This window comes from Aphelocoma coerulescens (genome assembly GCF_041296385.1).
Source record: "Aphelocoma coerulescens isolate FSJ_1873_10779 chromosome Z unlocalized genomic scaffold, UR_Acoe_1.0 ChrZ, whole genome shotgun sequence".
Classification (NCBI taxonomy): Eukaryota; Metazoa; Chordata; class Aves; order Passeriformes; family Corvidae; genus Aphelocoma; species Aphelocoma coerulescens.
In genome coordinates this window covers 46,611,283-46,630,877 of record NW_027184085.1, presented here as the reverse complement: position 1 = coordinate 46,630,877, position 19,595 = coordinate 46,611,283, and the positions used below count along the sequence as shown (strand labels likewise).

Genomic DNA, 19,595 nt, shown 5'->3' with positions numbered 1-19,595 from the left:
CTTTTTGTTTGTTTTAATGTTTTCAGTTATGAGGGGATCTCAGTTTTGGTTTTGCCTTCTCTCCCTCTTCTCTTCTACCCCAGAAGTTACCAGGGAGTTGATCTGAACTTTGTTCCATCAAAAATGAGAATCTCTGTAAATTTTGTAAATGTCTACAAGTATGGTATTAAGTCTATCCCAGCCTTCTCCTATTAAATTAGGTTATTTCTGGTCACCATCATGCTCAGTATCTAGGCTTTGTCAATTAGATACAATCCAAGGAAAAACAGAGATGTCAGTTTTTTAAGTGTACCTTAAAGTATCTTTTACACTGAAAAGCATCAAAGACATCTGTAAAACCCTGCTGTGGGTCAATAACTGGCAATTTGTCTTGTGAACTAGTAAAGAAAAAATAAAGCAGTTTTGTGTTCTATTGCACTCTGTTTTGAATCACAAAAGCATTTTACCCTTTGAAGGTTGCGTACAGACCCTTTTACCCTTTGATGGTAGCATGCGTATGGACCCAGAGTTTTTCAAAATCAGGGGGCAGTTACTGAGGGACAGAGAGCCTCCAGCATTTTTCCAACCTTGCTTATATGTGTGGTGAATGCTTTGTTATGGGTTCAGAAACAAACTACCACCTCTTGCTTGACTGTTATGTTCTTTGAACTTTCCAGAAGCAGATTGTTCCTACATTATCAGTGAAACAAAAATTTCACTCTCTATGCTAGTAAACATTTCAGTGCAAATGTTTTCATCCTCTGAGAGCTGATTACCAAGCTGTTATTTATTTTATGCTTGAGAGAAAAATGAAGTGACATTTTGTTTCTGGCTTTTAAAAAGAAATGTAGGGTTTTTTCTTTTGAAAAACAAAAGCTTTTTTTTTTTTTACAATTTTTTTTTTAACTTTCCAACAACAGATAGACTGCTTTTGGAGAGGAATGATTTTGGTAGGCAGTTATTCACTATATTTAATGGAATTGAAATTCTATTCTCTCTCAGTTGGCTGTGTGTTTAGGTGTTGCCTTCCCAAAGCAAAAGGGACTTTACGGAAGAAGATGCTTTGGGATCACTTGGGCTGGGATGTAACACATGGTGTCTATATTTGGCACAACAATGCTAGGCAACAGAAGACATCTTTCCAGTCTGCTATCATTACTTCAACCTACTCCCTACATCAGAAACAGGCTGATTAAACCCTTTTTTGTTAAAGCTCCAAACCATGTTGATTTAACAGAGAGAAACAGAAGTAACGGTAGTTAAAGAGAATTTAAATAGCTGATGTTTTCCATTTGGATGGTATGTATTTTCAAACATATAGCTGCCTCAACTGTGTTGTGCTGTGTTCATTATATTTGGTATATCATACTTGGTGGTCCCTTGGTTGTTTTTGCTGGACTACTTGTTTACCTCTCCTTCCTTTAGCTGAAAAGTGAAACTCTAAATATATGGGAAGCTGACATCACATGTTCTTCTTTTTATATCTGTGTCCCTATGTATTTACATAATTGCTGGAAGTAATTAGCAGGAAGAATTGCCTAAAGAAGAAGATATTTGTGCAGAGAATTTGTAAACTCTTGTGGCATATTTTGTGGGGAGAGATCTCTGCTGTATAAAACATCCAGTTAAAACTCTTGGAGGCACTGGGCTGGGTGCTTCTCAGCACCCAGATGTTTGTACTGTGTTTTTTCTGTTGATGGCTTAGATGAATTGATGAATTACTTCTTACCAGGGGGAGGTCTTGATGATGCCTCAATGAGGAGAGCAGGTGATAAGGTGCTTACCACTCTTTACATGGGCAATTTAGTAAACTCCTTCAGCTGTCATTCAGAGGTTATTGTACTACATTCAATGAGTTGACAAATGTCACCTGGCTGAGAATAGGGTCTCATGCTTATAGATGTTCTTTGAGATTTATAGACAGAAAACACTGCAAAAGAATTAGTTATTTGTAGAAGATGAGAACAGTTTAGAATAATCGACTTTCTGGTGGGAGGGATTTTTGAATCTCTGCATTTCATACAGGTTTATATAATGCCATGTTTCTCTTTAGAGCCACTTGGAAAATAATGTAATTTCAAGACAACAAAGTAACATTTCAAGAGGGATTCATGTTGGATAAACCCAACTCAACACATGCAAAGTAATATACTACCTGAAATGTTCTTTTACCCTGTTTTCCATTGACACCAGAACAAATTCTTACCCTTTTTAATGCTATGTGTTCCAAAAGTCCTTCTTGAGGAATCTCATTATTTGTTCCATAATGGCAAAACAGCTGTGACAATAAAGAAAATCAGTTGTGGAAAGATTAATGGTATTTAATTCTCCTGTATTTTCACTGAGGGTAGTCAATCACCATTTTTAAAGGTAGGTAAGGAAGTTTACCACAGAAGAAAGCCTATCTTATTGGGTAGTTCTACTGCTTCACACCCTATTATTAATTTATTTTGTATGCCTTTATGTCAAACTCCTCCACTGAAACACAGACTAAGGATGGGAAAATGGAGAAAATCCAGTTGTTTCAAGTCCTGTTTTAATTCTCTGATGCCACTAGCTGATGCCACAAGTCATTCTGAGGTGACCCGGTGAAGAGCTGCAGCTTTCAGAAGCAGATGCTGGTCATGCTGTGTGCCATCAGAAGCAGAGGCCTGCACCTGTGGTGCTGATTGACATAAAGACTGATCTTGGCATTTCTATCTGCCCTATCCCTACACAGCTGAGGTTTATAAACATTGTTCACAAGGTATTTTGTGTACACAGTGCTCATTTATGTAAGATAAAAGCCTACAGAGGAAGAGAGATACAAAAAGACAAATATTTTCTCTTTCTTCAGGTACTTCTTTCCTTGAGACAAACGCGTGACTTTGTTTTTACAGCTAATCTTCTATAAAATCCCTTAATTATACATTTAACTCATTTTTTACACCCACTACCCAATGCCCAGAGGCAGATCCTTCTCCTACTCACTCCAAAAAGCCATTATCCCTTGATGTTTCTGAAAGCATAAGGACAGCCCCCATCTGGAGTAAAGCCTTGTGGTTTGAGGGGTGAGCTGGGATTTACTTCACATCTGCAATGACCTCCTCCAATGAGCCCCCTTTTCTTGCTAGAAATGATAGAGGGAATATCCACTTCCTGCTGAATTACCCCTGCAAGACTAGTGCAGAGGATGTGGCTCTTATCTTGCAGCTTTCTGTTATTTATGCAATTGTTAGAAACACTTAATTCCTTTCTGGAAGTGAGTGAGTTGCCAGCAGAGCTAAGCCTTGTGGGGTTAGATTGATGAGGGGAAACCTATTTTTCTGACTGCCCTTCTGTTTTTCTGCCTGCTAGCAAACAACAGTCAATACAAGTAGCTGCAGGAAGCAAGGTGATCTTTTATCTCCCCAGAGGAAAGTTGAAAGCTCCAGCTGAGTAAAATGATGAGGAAATGGAAACAGAATTGCTGGGCGGGACAATTCCAGGTAAGGGTTTCACATTTCCAAAACATTTTAGTTTTTGATAAGTAAAATGGGAGTTGAAAATGCAGATTGAATTGCCTATGGCATCTATTTAAGAAAGGTTCTTTTAGGAATAAAGAGGTACCTTTCAGGATTAAATACAAACTATAGTTTAAGAAAATGCTTTGGAAAAGCCTGTTTTAAAATGCAAAGAACAGTGTGACTCCGGCTCCAATTTAAAAAGCCTTTTGCATTGCAGGAGATTTGGCCATTAATGCCTCACTGACTTGTAGTAAACTATATACTTGCAGACCTATCCTCTTATATTTGTTCCTTGGTCTTGGCAACTGAATTCACAACACGCACCTGTTAGCGGTCTTCTACACCTTGCTAATAGGAGCTAACGCAATTTTCTTAAACTAGAAAATGATGTGTTGTATTTAGGAAAAGCCTATGGATCAAATGTTTCAGCCTAAAATGTCGTTGCTTGCATCTGAATTCAAGTTAAGCTAAGTTCTGGGTATTGATGGTTTAACATCTATTTTCCTCTTTTGCTTTGATTCCACAGGAACATACTAACACAAAGGTGTGTGAAGGCTGAAACTGCATGTTAGTAGGTCTAAAGCTGGGGGAGAGAACTAAAGTAAGCCTGCAGAATCCTTTCAGAGATGGCTGTAACCATAGCTTCGGCTGGGGTGCTACACATAAACAATGTGCTCTGGTGATAGCTAATGTTAGAAACACCAAAAGCAGGTCTGTGGCATGGAGAGAGCAGGACTGGGGTAGTCTTAGTGCCTGTTTGTTGATTTAGGCTTGGGCCTGAGAAGAAGCAGGTGAGAAGCATTTGGGAAAAGCCCAAGGATTTATGCCTAAAGACTGTGCTTTTAGTCTGCAATTTTCTGTGCGGTAGCTGTTTGGTGACTTGGGGCACACAGGTTAAGAGTGCAACTGGCCAGATACTGGTGTAAACAGACTCAGACTGAGCAGAGGAGAACCTGGCTATGTGTTTGACAGTGGAGGCTGGCCTGCTTGTGTCTGAGCTTGTTGGATGGGCATTGAGCACCTGTGTAGGCAGCAGATCAGTGCTAATGGAAACTGCCTGGGTGGAAATTGGCAATAAAGCAGAGCAGAATGCTGGGACATGATCTTTACTGCAGATTAATTTTTGTGGCCAACAATATAGCTAAGGCTCTGGAAGAGTAGGATAAAATGCCTGATGCTTCCTATTTAGGATGTTTTCTCCTTTGTCTGGAGCCTGGCTCAGAGCCTGGCTGCTGTGCAGCTTTGGGGCAGCGACCTTACTGAAGCACAAGAAGTAGGAGGATGCGGAGTTGACTTTAAATCTAGGTCTGAACTACCACCTTTCCTCAAGGAAGTCATATTCCCATGTCCCAGCCCCACTTCTAGAGCAGGAGAAATTAAATCATTTGTCTGACAAAACCACAGGACCAAAGTCAAAGTCACAGGTCACAGCAAATCAAGGATGTAAGGGCAGTTGGGATCAGGTGACATGTGCTGTTCCTAACTTTCCTCTTACTGGTTAGAGAGTAAGAGACCTATGGTCCTCCTTTCATGTCCTGTCAGTCTTGGCTTCTCCAGCAGCACTGAAAACACATGCATGTTAATAGTGACAGAGACAGGGTAATATGAGGGAGAAACTACTCACTGGATTCAAAAGGTAAGTTTTTCCCTACCAGGTTGCGATGGACAAGACAGCAATGATCTTCATCCCTATGCTTTTCCCTCCTCTTAAAGCCTTTGCTATTCAGCACTGAGTTGTGTAGCTACAGACACTACTGAGGTTGACAGCATCAAGTATTAGCAGAGGTGGTACTTAAATAAGCTCTCTTCCTCATATGTACTGTCTGCCCAAGGTCTGCTTGGTGGTGAACTGGAAACAGCAGAAGACTTCATGAATCTACTGCTGCTCTTTGCAGAGCAGCAAAAGCGGAAGCAGAGAAAGACTTCCACCTACTAAATGAGAAAGGAGTGCCTGCCCTGGCTGCAGCAGCATTACTGTGATGTGCATGGGACGTCAATACAGGCAGAGCATTCTGACTTTAACCAGTTTTCTAGGAAAGTCAATGGACTCTGGGAAGTGCTATGCTCCTTGCCATATGTAGAAGGAAGCTTTGCACAGTTCTGGATATGTTCTGAAGCTTAATTCTATGCCATGTTCTCATTGAGCTGGCCTTACTCAAAGCTTTTGCTAGCTTTGTAAGTTCTCAGGTGCGGCATCCTGTTGAATGTATCAAGGTTGCTATCTTCTGGCTCCTCACGTTGCTGAAAACCCGGGCTGCTTTTATGTTTGCAGGCTTCGAGCTGTTGGAAAGATTAGGCAGGCTCTCAAGAGGCCTGAAGAAAGGCTTTTTTTTCTGACACCCAACAGTGACACTGTCACAGGAAACCAAGCAGACACTGTACCTAATGCTTTGCAGTCTATTCTGTGACTGGATGCTGCTGCCCACATCCTTAGCTCTCACTTGATGCAGAAACTTGGAATGCAAGTGAGAAACCAGAGTGCTGCTTGTGTGTGGGGTCTGGCTGTGTGAAGCACAGGGATCATAAGATCATAAGAGGCTAGGTGCTTCAGATGTGACAGAAGAGGTATGACTCTAGATGTATCACAGACAGTAACTTATATTTGTTCTTTTTTCCAGGGAGGAAGGGTATCTATCCAAGAAGAAGGGAGGACTACAGGTGAGGATCAATCCAAGCAAAATCTCATCTATGGCTAACAGAATCACCAAGATGTTATCCTTGCTTTTTTTTTTTTTTTTTCCCCAGATGTGAAAATGTATTCAGTGAGACTACTAAACATGTGATCCATGTAACACAAAGATTCATTCAGGACTGATGACTCATTCCATGACCTGTTAGGGAAAGCTTCAGTCTTCCCAAAGCTCCCAGCAGCTCCAATTTGGCACACAGGGAAAAAAAATTCTCACTGGGAGCTCAGTAGCATGGATAGCACTGCCAACATATTACAGCCATACCAGATGTTTCACAGCTTTGCAAAATTGACTAGCATTGCCTACAGTGTGCTCCAGAAAACTGCTTGCTAGGTCAGAAAAGCATAAAATTTTTATTGGACAGCAATGAAAGCAAATGTGCAGTATTTGTGTGATGAGCAGCCAAATCTGTAAGAAAGTTTCAACTTATGTATTTTTTACTTCCCTCCAAGAGAGAAAACGTAAATATGACATGCTGCTAGTAATAGGTGAAGAGTCAAGGGAGTAGATGAAAGGGAGAGCAGGGAATGAGGGAAAAAAATCTATCTTTTCTTACTTGTCAATGTCTTATTCACAATGTCAGTCTTGACTTCTGCTGAAGTTTGGTTCTTGTCCTCCATCTCAACCTAAGAGAAGATCAAAGCTAGAGAATACAGATGAGGCATATTCAGCAACAAATACAAACACAAGGGTTTAGAATCTAGATTAACTGTTGGGAGATGGTAGAGCATCCCAGGTTACTTTTGCTCGATGTGGCAGGCAGCAGAGTAGAGCATAATGGGCAGATGGGACCTTATGTATGTCCTTGCTCTGTTCCTAGGTTAGTGCAGCTGAGGACTGCATATTTTTGCAGGCTGAAAATGCCTCTATATGCCTGAAACTGAGGTCCATGGCATTTTTTCCTTCTGGAACTCAGGCTAGTGCTCTATTTAGATTACAGCTGGTCTCCAGCCCAGCTGAAGCAGCAATTCAAAAAGTAACCCACAAACTGCTGGTGAATAAGAACCTGAAGTTTCCTTAAGATGTATTCTGTTTACTGCTAATTAGTTTACTCATGTAGATGGACAAGTTCAAAGAGGACATTTCAGAGGTGATGTGTGTGTGAAAATGCCATTTTCTCCTAAGAAATGTACTAGATTTCAAGAAAGAATTTTTGAAGGGGTGCCTGCAAATCCTGATTGGAGTTTTCCATCAAAACAAGAAGAATTGAGTAACCTCTAAGAAACCTTACTATCTGTAATTACAAAATCCAGCTGCCTTGACTGGCCTTGGGAAGGACACCAAAGTCACATCCTCTGTTTGGTTGGTATATCTGTGAGAGCAGGTAACTGTAGTAGAGAGGTCAGGAAAACAGAGTCAGGTTTCCGATTCAATCGCTCCAAGAACTTTGAGTACTGAGTTCCCAAAATGTGGTCAATAGGCACTTGCAGAGTAATGAAGAAGTAAGTTTGAAAGTGTTGATTCCTGGGTCAGCAACTACAGCTTCTTCTGAAACCTTGACGTGAGTAGACAGCTTTGGAGTTTATTGCTGGGTCACCACAACGAGAGGAGAGAGACAGGGTGAAGACCCACCTGTTCCTTAGTGTTCTCATAGCCTAGCCAGCCTGCTTTGCAAGGGCAAACGTTGAATGTAGCAAAAAATCAATACAGTCTAAAGCTCCAGACTCACTATTGATTGTGTCTTCGAAATTCTCCTCTTGACTGGTCTGCTATTTTTGTTCATAACTGAGGTTGAAGTCACTCTCCTTTGTACCTGTGGACCCTGTCAGTTCATTCCCAGGTCCCCAACCCACTTTACTTCTGCTCACTTTACAATTACTTTTAAAAGGAATTCTTTAACATTCTCCTGGAAATAATAGGAATCCTTTCTGTGCCCCATATCTGTGAGGGGCAAACAATGCAGTCCTATGAGCGGTTGTCTCAATTAAGAATTTGGTTTTGTTAAGATATTGGAGCAAATGATTATGAATTCGTTTAAGTAACATACACTTTCTACAAGGAGAACCTCAAGCTTATAAACACTGTAATACACCTGCCTGCATTTTCATCTGGTTGGATGTAAAACTTTTTTTTTTAAATTTAAAACTTTTTATAATTTACAACTTGCTTTTTGTAGGACTGTAGTCAAGGAGTTGAAAACTTCTACTTTAGATAGGTTCTGCATTTCTTCTTCCATTTGTATTGTGAATACAAGAAAAACAAATGTTAATTGACAATTAATATAAATTGAACAATAACTGAGTAACTAATATCTCCAGATATCTTTTTTTTTTTTTCCTTCTGGGTAATATGTGTAAGATTTAAAGCAGTACAGAATTACGACGGTCAGCTTGAACTTTCTGGGATTTCATTGTCCATGACAATCTCTGTTAAAGAAACTCTGACTTAGAAAATAAAGCCTGGTTTTCACTGTGTTTATAGTGTTATCTGTATTTAAAGCATGCAACAAGCTAAAGTGGGTATGTTGTTCAAATCTGTGGAAAAATTTTCTTGTATAAAACTGTACCTGGTCTGCAACAGACTGCAGGGGAGGACAGTTTGTGCTCCTCTTATGCAAAGAAGTTACACAGCTTTTGGAAAAATGTATTTTAAAGATCAGTCTTCTGCCTTTAAAAAATAATTCTTCTGATACATCTTCTTCAATGGATTCAGCAAGCCAATGAGAATAGGAAATAAAGCATACTGATTAACCCTCTGGAGAAGACCACCCAATTTCATACTGGAGATTTTACTCTTCAGTGTCATACATGAAGTCCCTAATTAAGTTTGGTCTTTGCATGTTAAGTGCCTTAATTAGTTAATTTTGAATTAAACAGTTCTTTAAATTAAATGATAAAGTTAACCCATCAGCCCAGGTACAAAAATCAAGCTTTATTAGTAGTGTTTTTACTTGTTCAAAGCAGTTTGTCTGTACCAGTCCCAGTTAAAATTCCCAGTTAAAAGTTTACTAGTTAAAAATCCCTTTTTCAAACTCCAAACTACTTGTACATAGTAAGAGTTGTTTTTCCTATGTTCATTGTGTATTTTTATAAGTGTTTTAAGAAGTATTGAATGTATTTTAATGGTTTTTTTAAAGTTTTGCTTTGCACTTTAGTCTTGGGACTAACTCCAAAACCCCAGTTCCTAACAGCCAATTGCTATTTTTAGCCCCATAGCCGTTATTCTGCAAGTAAGCTCCATAGCAACCTGAATCTTAATGAGGGCATGTTACCACCCTTACTTCAACTGCTGCTACCCCCCTAACGACGACAAGCCATTGGTAGACAGAGATGATCTGTCAAAAAGAAAGCACCAATCACTTGAAACCAAAGGGGTGTGCTATGGGCGGGCTGTGGGCGGGCTGTGGGCGGATCGGGGCGGAGCAAAGGCACTATAAAACAACGAGGCAGCCATCAGAGCAGATGCAGATCACTGCAGATCAGCTGTGGTGAGTGCCAGTGCTGGGTACTTAAGCCTGACTCCTATCTAGGAGCCTTTAATAATTTTTCCTTTTGACTTTTAGACTAGCTAGAAGTCAGCCCAGCACTGCAAGTTTTCTTTCCACTAGAGGTTCAGTGCTGTTAAAGCCTGAAGATCTCTTAATCCCTGCGCTCCTGGGGCATACCTCCTGAGCCACTAGGATCCCAAATTTTTATATTTTTCTAATTTCTGTAATTTTTCAATTTTTCTATTTTTAATAAATTATTTTAATTTTTACTAAGAGTTGTCTCATTCCTCACAACTCTTTTGGGGGCTCGTCCGGGAGCCTATTTTTTGCCCTAAAATCCAGGGATTTTGGTTAATTTTATTATTTTTGAATTTTTGCAATTTTTTTGGTTTTTTTTTCCCTTTGGATTTACTGGGCTGCCACAAGGATACTGCAGTGGAGAAGGGACACCTCCAGTGGAAAAGACTTGCGGTAAGGCTTGAACCCTTCTTAAAGGGGAATTCAGTTAGGGCTTACCCTTTTTAAGGGCTACTAGTTTTGGGGACCTCCGGGTGAAATTCCCTTTGTGAGAGTGAGTGTGGGGGTTGGCCGTCCCCAGTGTGTGTGTGAGTGTGACTGAAGGGATTCGTTCTAAGGGGCACCACGAGGGATCACCCTTTTAGAGACACAGAAGGGGATCGAGGGTGGTGGCCAGCCTTTCTTGGGGAGGTTTCTACAGTTTAGGGGTGCGCGCGGCCCCAGTTATATTTTATTAGTGTCTCAGTCTCCTTGGGTCTAGAACCAAGGAGAAACCTCATTTTAAACCCCTCCTGTTTTTTTTCCTTTTGGCGGGAACGGCCACCATTTTGAAATTTCAAATTTCGGCGGGAACGGCCGCCATTTTGTGTCCTTAATTTGAATTCTACCTTTTGTGTTAAGTGCATGTGTGAACTTGTTTTAGCTGGACTTTTGTGGTCAGTGCTATCTAGTACCTTTATACTTTCAGTTAGTTCAAATTGTTTGATTTATTGGATTATAATCGTGATTTGTTTTATCTGTTTTAATCATAAAATACCCTTTTGGTATTTTGGATTATTGTTTGTGTTATTCATTATAATCTTTCTTCTTTAATTATAGATATTTTAAATTTATCTCTCTTTTGCTAGTAAAGCTACCTGTTGCCTCTTAAGTTTTAAGTAATACATATATATATATATAGATACCTAAAACTCAATCATATTTTAAATAATTCAAATACACATTAATTATATTTAACTAAAATTAATTTCTTTTAGTCCACCATATTTGTTTTTCCCACGGTTCCACCATATTTGTTTTTCCCACAGATCCTCTTAAGTTTTAAGTAATATATATAGATAGCTAAATCTCAATCATATTTTAAATAATTCAAATACACATTGCTTATATTTAATTAAAATTAATTTCTTTTAGTCCACCATATTTGTTTTTCCCACGGTTCCACCATATTTGTTTTTCCCACGGTTCCACCATATTTGTTTTTCCCACAGATTCACTATTATTGATTACCTTATACATCTACTATCCCTATTCACTCTTCTCAACATTAGTTGTACTGTATTTTATGGTTATAAATTTATTACTATTGTGCTTTTATATTGTGATAGTGCATTGATTTTAAGTTATTTTATAATATTGTCTTATTATACACTATTGTGGTTGCTTTATACAATATAAAACTTTGGTTAATTTAATTTAGTAAAAAAAAAAAAAAAAAAAAAAAACACAAAAAAAAAAAAACAAACAAACAAAAAAAAAAACCCTTCTTCTGCACAAGTTATTTGCTTGCTTCCCTGTAACAGGATGGGACAAGCAAATAGCAAAAGAAAAGACCCAGTGAGGAAATACAAAATCTTCCCAGAGAGTCCATTAGGACAAATGCTCTCAAAGTGGGAAGAAAATCTTTTAACAAAAGAAAAAGATCAGTGCCAAATGATTAGATATTGTCTTTTTAAGTGGCCAAAACAAAAAATTCACAAAGATGGGCTTAAGTGGCCCAAATTTGGGTCTTCTGAAAAATGGCTTTGCGAAGCTCTGTATTCTTATGTACACTGCAGAGCTCCAAAGCATTCTGACGAATTGGATTATGCTAAAATTTGGTTAAATTACTGGCAAAAACAAAATGATGAACAAGAAAAAAAGGGAGAATTGGAAGAAGAAGCAAAACCTATTTCAATAGAAAAAAATTCAAACCAAATTTTCTCTCTTGCAGAAGAACCAAAACAAAAAGAAAAACAAAAGCCTAAATTAAATAAACCAAAGTGGGACCCCCTAGACTACATTCCTCCAGTAACTCCTCCAGAAAGGAGGGTCCAAATTGAAAGAGAAAGGGTCCTTCCTTCATCGAGTCATCCAACCGAAAGGGACTCAGAAAGTGAAAACGAAAGTGAAAAAGAAATTTCTGTTCCTTCCTGCTCCCATAAAAAAACAATTGAACAAAGGATTTCTTCTAGTCAGGATGGCCCAGCATCTTGTACTAGAAAGAAATCGTTTAAAACGCCCGACTGTCCCACCTGCCTTGGCACTTCCCATGAGTCCAAAATTTTACCTCTTAGGGAGGTACCCATGGGGAATGCACAAGGAGGAATTGGTTATGTTGTTGTACCTCTAGCTTCATCTGAGGTACGGGAATTTAAAAAGGAAATGAAGAATCTAATGGCTGATCCCATTGGGTTAGCTGACCAATTTGACCAATTCCTCGGCCCTAATATTTATAATTGGGGAGAAATGCAATCTATCTTACATTCTCTCTTTACCATCGAAGAACGAAAACTAATTAGAGCCGCAGCAGTCACAGTCTGGGACAGAGAAAATAATTCCAATCAGGGTCCAATTGGAGAACAAAAATTACCCCTGACAGACCCTGAATGGAACCCAAATTCAGAAGAGGGCAGGAGGAACATGAAAGACTACAGGAATTTAATTATAAAAGGAATTAGAGAAGCTGTTCCTCGAGTTAATAACATGAAAAAGGCATTTTGTGGGGAACAGGAAAAGGATGAGTCCCCAACAGCTTGGATGGCCCGGTTGAGGAATAACATCCAACTCTATTCTGTTATTGATTTAGATAGCGAAGGAGGCAAAACTATGCTGAAAGTACATTTTGTGCTTCACTCCTGGCCTGACATCAGGAGAAAATTAGAAAAATTGGAAAAATGGCCAGAGAGGGAGCTGGACGAATTACTGGAGGAAGCCCAAAAAGTCTTTGTTAGGAGGGATGAAGAGAGGATGAAAGCTAAAAGCCGAATAATGAACAACAGTACTAGTGCTCCAATCCACAACCCTCCTACACAGAGTAATTTCCAAGGGGGTATCCCACAAAAGCACTGTCCTCAGCAACAGCCACAAACTTGTACTTGCCATATACAACCGAACTTACAATCTACCTCAAATGTCCAGAGACTCAGAAGATTAATTTGTACATATTGTAATAAAGAAGGCCACGGGCACTGGCAATGTTTCAAAAAGCAGCGGGATCAAGGAGCCCTCCAAGTGGAGGGACAAATTTTGAATAATTGAAGGGGTCAGGGGCTCTATTCTCTGGGGCAAAAACATCTTAAAGAGCCCTTGATAAAGTTAGAAGTTGGACCCCAGAGACAGCAAGTGGAGTTTCTAGTAGACACAGGTGCTGAGAAAACCTGTGTCACTGAAACACCTCCAGGATGCTCTATATCACATGATACATTGGACATATATGGTGCTAATGGCAAGAGTTTTGCTGTTCCTATAATTAAAAATGTGACTCTTTTTATACAAGGACGCACCCATACAGGGGACGTCCTATATCTACCTCAAGCTGGAACTAATCTCCTGGGACGTGACTTCCAAATACCTCTGAGAGTTGGGGTGGTACCGCAAGGTGGAAAAATGACTACTAAATTGTTTGTGTTATCTCTAGCAGATGAGCAACACATTGACCCGGTGGTGTGGGCCAAACCTGGCAACCGGGGAAAAATGGACATCACACCTTTAACTATTGAGTTGCTCCCAAATAGCCAGCCAGTACGTGTACCACAATATCCCCTCTCCAAGGACAAAAGAAAAGGCCTGAAGCCTGTCATCATGGACTTACTACGAGATGGAATCCTCGAAACCTGCAAATCATCCTACAACACCCCAATTTTGGCTGTCCAGAAACCAGATAAGTCATTCCGGCTTGTACAAGATCTGCGTGAGGTCAATAAGAGAGTCCAAACCAGATATCCGTTGGTGCAGGACCCCTATACACTCCTGAGTCGGGTACCCCCAACGCATGCCTGGTTCTCTGTTATTGACCTTAAAGATGCTTTCTGGTCATGTCCTCTAGATTCTCATTGCAGAGACATCTTTGCATTCACCTGGGAGGATCCAGACACTGGACGGAAGCAGCAGCTGCGCTGGACTCGCCTGCCTCAAGGTTACACCGAGGCACCCACACTCTTTGGCCAAGCGCTAGAAGATTTGCTAAGTTCCTTTTCTCCACCCGAAGGGATTCAGGTAACTCAGTACGTAGATGACCTGCTCCTCTCTGGGGAACAGGAGTCTACGGTAAGAGCTGCAACAATACAGTTACTAAATTTTCTAGGAAGGAATGGCCTGAGGGTGTCAAAACCTAAATTACAATTCGTACTACAGGAGGTAAAGTATTTGGGACATCTAATTGGCCATGGCACAAAAAAACTCAGTGCCGAAAGAGTAGAAGGGATCCTAAATTTACCACCTCCAACTTCAAAACGAGAGATTCGGCAATTATTAGGCCTATTTGGATACTGCAGACTGTGGATCGATCAGTATTCACAATCTGCTAAATTTTTATATGAAAAATTGATTGAAGAAGAACCTTTTAATTGGGATAATTCGGACACACAAAAATTACAAAATTTGAAAGAAAAATTAATAAAAGCACCTGTTTTAAGCCTTCCTTCACTAGAAAAGCCCTTCGATCTATTTGTTAACGTGGAGAAGGGAATCGCCTATGGTGTCTTGACCCAGGAGTGGGGTGGAGTCAGGAAGCCAGTTGCTTTCCTTTCCAAGTTACTAGATCCAGTGTCCAGAGGATGGCCGGTCTGCATCCAGTCCATCGCCGCAGCAGCCGTTCTGGTTTCAGAGAGCCAAAAACTCATTTTTGGTGGAAACTTAACAGTACATACTCCACACTCAATAAAAACTATATTAGCACACAGGGCTGCAGAGTGGTTAACTGACCCGAGGATGGTCAAATACGAAACCATTCTTATGCACTCAGACCACCTGAGGTTAGTTGTATGTGCAAACCAAAATCCGGCCCAATTTCTTTATGGAACCCCTTCAGAAAATCAAATAGAACACAACTGCATTGATATAATTGACATTCAAACAAAAGTCAGGGAGGACCTAGTGGACTGTCCCCTCAATGAAGGGGAAATCCTCTTCATTGACGGGTCGTCTCGAGTGGTGAATGGAAAACGATGCTCTGGCTATTCGGTAGTCGATGGAAACCAGATGCGCGTGCTAGAGAAGGGCAAATTACCACCAACCTGGTCAGCTCAAGTCTGTGAGCTCTATGCCCTAGAAAAAGCACTCCACCGACTAGCTGGAAGCATTGGGACCATTTACACCGACTCGAGATACGCTTATGGCGTAGTCCACACCTTTGGAAAAATCTGGTCCGAAAGGGGATTCCTGAACACCAAAGGCAAAGATATACTCCACAAAGAATTGATTCTAAAGATTCTAAAAGCACTACAACTACCTCGGGTGATCTCAGTAGTGCATATTCCAGGCCATCAATCGGGGACCACCAAAGAAGCTCAAGGGAACAGCTTAGCAGACTTGGCAGCAAAGGAAGCAGCAGTGGAAGAGGAGGTAAAAGTGATGGAAGTAGACCAACTTCCAACTAACATCACCACAACTGACATTACATCACAAACTAATGTTTTACCCACGCCCATTTTCACAGATCAAGAGAAACAAAAATTAGTTTTAATTAGAGCTAATGAAGATTCTCAAGGTCGCTGGTATTTGCCAGATAAACGTCAAATTCTAAATAAAAATCTAACCCGAGAAATTTTACAAAATATCCACCAAACTAATCATTGGGGTTCAAAGGCTCTGGCGGATCACTACCTCAGAACTTTTGGATGCATTGGTGTTTATGAAATCGCTAACCAAATAACACGGGACTGTGTAATCTGTCAAAAAGTTAATAAAAAGGTAATGAAAAAGAACACTGGCGGGGGAATTGAATTGGCAATCAGACCTTTCCAAAACATTCAAATTGATTTTACAGAAATGCCTCCTGTCCAGAGGTGGAAATACCTATTGGTAATCGTTGACCACCTTACTCACTGGGTGGAAGCTATTCCAACTGTCAATGCAACAGCCCAGACAGTGAGTAAGGTGATCCTCGAGCAAATTATCCCTCGTTACGGGATAGTCCACCGAATAGATTCAGATCGAGGTACTCATTTTACCTCCCAAATTATACAACAATTAGCTCACCAACTAGGAACGAATTGGAGATTACACACCCCGTGGCATCCACAAAGCTCTGGGAGAGTGGAACGGATGAACCAGACAATTAAGAACACCCTCACAAAATTAATGCTAGAAACAAAATGGACCTGGGTAAAATGCCTTCCACTCGCTCTTCTTAGAATCAGAACACAGCCAAGATCTGATTTAGGCTGCTCACCATACGAGATGTTGTATGGGTTGCCCTACCTTGTTACATCACAAGAGCTGAATGCAAAAGAGTGTGGAAACACCAGTGTACAACAGTATGTACAGTTAATTGCCAAAAATCTAGAGTTACTGAGGGAAAGAGGTCTTCTTCCACAAACACCCCCACTTGATTTCAGCTTACATCACATCAGTCCTGGTGACTGGGTGTTGATAAAATCATGGAAAGAAAAATCATTAACTCCATCTTGGGAAGGTCCATTTCAGGTCCAGCTAACCACCGAAACAGCCGTCCGAACATTTGAAAAGGGCTGGACGCACGTCAAGAGAGTGAAGGGTCCGGTAGCACCACCAACTAAAGAGAAGAAACCTCCGGACAAACCAGCAAATTAAGCATCCTGTTTGAAAACTCCACTCAGCAACCTTCAGTCCAAGTTAATAAAACCCTGTACTCCCAGTTCTTCCCCAGTTATACCCCGTTAATAAGCACAGTTTTTCCCAGTTACACCTTGTTAATAAGTGTTAGCTACAAGTTGTTAAATTAAGTTGAAAATATTTAGCTATTAATTTTGTTCCTTGTTATTCTCTTTTACAGACTCTGCATTCGCATAACCATATTGTCCCATTAACTGTATAGTAAGGCTCCATTTGAAGCCAGCATTCTCTTTCAATAACAGTTTGATCAGACTCCAAATTTATGGGCATAGTACCTTTAATCTTTGACAAGGCCAACCCCAAAACAACCATGAGTTTCCTGAAGTCTGAGAGCACTAAAAGACTATCTGAAGGTGAGAAGCCTAAAGAAAGGACCAAAGAAGCAAAGATGACAAGTCCCACTAGCAGAGGCAACCCTAATGCAAACAGCTCCTCTCGGGTATGCCTAAAGGGGAAAGAAAGCAACATCCTGCTAAGTGTCATCTATCTCTGGATCCTCTGGCTTCCCTTCACACAAGCAGCTGACAGCCGCTGTCACCAATGTTACAAGACTGTGTACCAGGCAGAAGGAAACTCATTCCAAATCCGACACTTTTTCCGAGCACATACTTATGTTAATCCATCTTGTTACAACATAACAGAATTAAGTACCTGCTCGGAAAAAGGACACAAGTATTGGATTGGCAGAAACATTGGCACCCAAATACATAAACAGAAGGGAGAGTGCCCCTCCCAAGATGATTGGCTCTGTTTTAATTTTAAATATATAACTAGGACAGAAGATTTGGTAAAAAGAAAGACCTATGACACCGACCTGATCCAAGAGGTGGTCATAGAGGAAAAGGAAAAACAAAAAGAAAACAATCCTTTGATGTCAAGGAAAAACTTATTTATTGACCTGGCAGAAAGGATTGGACAACAGCTAAATTTAACAAATTGTTGGGTGTGTGGAGGAACTTTAGAATCGGAAAGTTGGCCTTGGCGGGGAGTCAGTCTTGGACCCCCCGATTTACTCCGACTGAGTAATCTTTCCCCCACAACCCGACATGACAATGAAACCTGGCTGTTAAGTAATTCTGTTATTGGAGAAGAATGTATCTGGAGGAAAGGAAGAAAATTTTTAAAAGAAGTTGGTGAGACAATATGCAAAAGGTACCTGGTAACTGATGGGCAAAAACACTGGTGGATACCTCAAGAACCAGATGTATTCTGGTCTGCAGAAAAGATCAAAAACAAAAACTGTGTTTTGCATTCTGTTAAAAAACTCTGGCAGTGCTGGGATCAGGGAAATCCATACTCTGTCCTGCCACAAATCTCCAAGTACTGGAACACACCAGCAAGTATACAACCCCACTTCTGGGAAGCACCACAAGATCTTTACTGGATCTGTGGTAACCGAGCATACTCCAGCTTGCCACCTCGCTGGAAAGGGAGCTGCACTCTCGGAGCCATTCAACCAAACTTCTTCCTACTTGGTGAAAACGCGGGAGCCCACCTTGGAATCTCCCTTTATGATGAACTTTCCCGTACAAAGAGACATGTAATAGGAGGGACCCAAAGATGGGGAGAAGAAGAGTGGCCACCTGAGAGGATCCTAGAGACTTATGGACCTGCAACATGGGCACAGGATGGGAGCTGGGGGTACCGAACTCCCATCTACATGCTAAACCGGATCATCAGACTGCAAGCACTAATTGAGGTAATCACTAATGAGACCTCTCTTGCTCTTAAACTGCTTAACACACAGCAAGGGCAAACTCGAGCAGCCGTGTACCAAAATCGGCTAGCATTGGACTATTTATTAGCAGAGGAAGGTGGAGTATGTGGCAAATTTAATACATCAGACTGCTGCATCCATATTGATGATCACGGTGAAGCCATCACCAAGATTACCCAAAACATCAGGAAACTAGCCCAGGTTCCAGTGCAGAAGTGGCAGTCCCTAACCACTTCCGAATGGTGGGGAAATATTTTCCAAGGACAATGGTGGAAGAAAGTTTTAATCATTGTTGGACTCTCTCTTACAGGACTTATTTTCCTCCCATGCTTAATCCCCTGTTTTATCCGTCTAATCACCACTGTCGTCCAAGGTATGCCACTGATCCAGGATCTTCAAGGACAACAGCAGCGTCCACCATTCGCTCAAAAGATTATGCATATCAATAACAGTAACAATAAGAAAGCCAGAAAGGAGAGAAAAATTGCCCAGCAAATATGGAACAGTTTTAAAGAACTTGAAACTATCCCTGAAGAGCTACCCAGTTTCACTTAAATGCAAAGACCAAAGATGCAAGCATAAGAGAAAAAGGGGGGACTTGTCATACATGAAGTCCCTAATTAAGTTTGGTCTTTGCATGTTAAGTGCCTTAATTAGTTAATTTTGAATTAAACAGTTCTTTAAATTAAATGATAAAGTTAACCCATCAGCCCAGGTACAAAAATCAAGCTTTATTAGTAGTGTTTTTACTTGTTCAAAGCAGTTTGTCTGTACCAGTCCCAGTTAAAATTCCCAGTTAAAAGTTTACTAGTTAAAAATCCCTTTTTCAAACTCCAAACTACTTGTACATAGTAAGAGTTGTTTTTCCTATGTTCATTGTGTATTTTTATAAGTGTTTTAAGAAGTATTGAATGTATTTTAATGGTTTTTTTAAAGTTTTGCTTTGCACTTTAGTCTTGGGACTAACTCCAAAACCCCAGTTCCTAACAGCCAATTGCTATTTTTAGCCCCATAGCCGTTATTCTGCAAGTAAGCTCCATAGCAACCTGAATCTTAATGAGGGCATGTTACCACCCTTACTTCAACTGCTGCTACCCCCCTAACGACGACAAGCCATTGGTAGACAGAGATGATCTGTCAAAAAGAAAGCACCAATCACTTGAAACCAAAGGGGTGTGCTATGGGCGGGCTGTGGGCGGGCTGTG

The 19,595-nt window shown here is 40.5% G+C and overlaps 1 long non-coding RNA gene across 2 annotated transcripts; it reads left to right on the top strand.

The window, feature by feature from the left end:
• The first annotated feature begins 2,746 nt into the window (after positions 1–2,746).
• Positions 2,747–8,872, top strand: LOC138103297 (uncharacterized). 2 transcript variants are annotated; one of them, XR_011147694.1, is made up of 5 exons: positions 2,747–2,815; positions 3,316–3,446; positions 3,991–4,008; positions 6,083–6,122; positions 6,210–8,872. It is a non-coding gene; the product is annotated as an uncharacterized lncRNA (long non-coding RNA). The 2 variants fall into 2 exon arrangements; XR_011147693.1 differs by lacking the exon at positions 2,747–2,815 and adding an exon at positions 3,125–3,220.
• The last annotated feature ends 10,723 nt before the right edge of the window (positions 8,873–19,595 follow it).